We start from the raw sequence: 2,176 nt of genomic DNA, 5'->3' as shown, positions 1-2,176 counted from the left end.
TGCTATAAAACTCACATCCCAAAGGGGCCAGGCAGGAAATCTAAAGAAGTAAAATGGATCAGGGATTTTGAAAGAGAATTCACGAGAGGACAGAGAGAAGATTGCCAGACCTTCCCGTGTTTCAAGGGGAGCTAGAATTGACTGTCATCTTTTTAACGGTCTCTCTTTATTTTAAACATCTGTACAACCATTTTAGGACCCTGCCATTTACATAAAGCATTTACATGCTTGGGACTCAGCCCACTGGTCTTCATTTGTAGTATTTAAGCACAAGCCCTATGTTGGAGAACCCAGGGAATTCACCACACTAGACTCCTCATTAGAGTCTCTGTGGAATCGACCTAATTAGAATGAGTGAAGATGGTGCAACACTAACACATTCATTCATTTATTACCCTAGAGATAAGACATCAGTTATAAACAGAAAGGTTATTTGGTGTGAACTACATTAGAGTGTGATGGAATACACATTTTGTTTGTTTGTTTCAAGCATAACTTTGTTCTCATGACCAGATTTACACAATAATGTTCTTTAGTGCTTTAAACAATAGTAAACAGTGCCGGTACCTTATGTATACCTGAACAAAACACCTTGTGATCCTGTGATACCTTTATGATTGTAGGTATGTGCGTGTCCATTGTGTTCAGTGTGTTGTTTTGCAGTGAGTGCCATCAAGCTGGTCTGACGCTCAGCACCATTGTGCACAGCAGAAGGAAACACCTCCTGGTCCTACACCCTTCCCCCACCGCCCACCCCCGGTTGTTCTTATGTCTTAGCCCATTGTTATCCACCCATCTTGGTAAAGGCCTTCCACTTTTTCCCTGCCTCTGTACGTGACCAAGCAGCATGACCTCCTCCATCTCATTGCGGCCCTACGGGGAAGAGCCGACCTGCCCTGTGGGTTTCCAAGACCCTGAGTCTAGGGAGTAGAAAACCTCATCTTTTCCCCTCAGAACAGTTGGTGGTTTCCAACTGCTGCCCTTCTGGTTAGCAGCCACTCCTCCGCGGAGCTCCTTTGCTTCTGCAGAGCCAATCCTCATTTAATAGCAGAATTGGCCAGTTAAGAATGAAAACTGGCCCAGGCTAGGAGTGAGCTCGTGGGGTTGTGATCCTGGTGACTTCTGAGATACACCAGTGTTGGCAGACGGGGTTCATGAGTGAATCAAGGGATGAGAAATCAAGAAAATTATGTTCATATGTTTTTGTGGGAAAATAGAATGATTTACCTTAAAGAGGTTTTGCTAAAGGTGGGAGGAATGGAAAAAAAAATAGGTGGGAGGCATAGTCGTATTCCATTATTACAAGTATTTTTATCACTGGTTTTATTCTAGTCATTGTCTATCAAACTCAAAGCAGACAGTCCTTTTCCTTTGTTGACTCATTATGTGCCACGCACGTATAGGCCAAGTTCATGGTTTCTCGGACATTCGTCCCTTATTCCCTTTCAGCATTCATTTCCTTTGTGCTACATGCTTTGAATTACATGCAATAGTCTAAACGGGTTACATTTGATTAGTTCTGAAGTTTTGCAGAGTGTTAACGATGAGTCACCTGTGATTCACAGTGGCTAGAAGCATAAAGAATCTTTTCAAAAATTTTTGCTGAGCCACGGACATGCACGATGTGACTTATTCATATTTTCCCCCCTTTTCAATAAAAAAGGCCTGCCACTTCTATTTCAGCTCCAAAACTGGTAGATTCTTGAAGTTTTGAAAAAAGAGATAAATTCTTCACTCCATTAAATCAAAGTAATATTCAAAAAGGCCAGTTTAGTTCCACTCGTCTAGTATTAACCTGAAGATTGGCAGTTTGAACCCACCCAATGACAGTGTGAAGAAAGCCCTGACAATCTGCTTCCATTAAGGTTGCAGCCAAGAAAACCTTACGGAGTCAGGTTGAAACACAGGGGTTGGCCATGACTCAGAATCAACCCAATGGCAACATTATCTGAAGCCAAAGCAGCCGCTACCAAGGTCAATGGAACTTGGGGATAATAGTTTCTCCATTTTTAAAAACCAAGATAGCATTTGATAGCAGCCAGAGCTTTAGAAATACATCAGAGGCACCCTTCTTTCTGCAGCGTGGGCTCATGATTTGGCCCAGGTCACACAGCTGGTAAATGGAGGTGCAGGCCACAACCCACATGTCTTAAGTTCCTCCTTACAGCAGAGTTCC

Source organism: Echinops telfairi, unplaced genomic scaffold (genome assembly GCF_000313985.2).
Source record: "Echinops telfairi isolate 266 unplaced genomic scaffold, ASM31398v2 ScPeMD7_2;HRSCAF=8, whole genome shotgun sequence".
NCBI classification, from domain to species: Eukaryota; Metazoa; Chordata; class Mammalia; order Afrosoricida; family Tenrecidae; genus Echinops; species Echinops telfairi.
Note: the sequence above shows the minus strand (reverse complement) of the source record.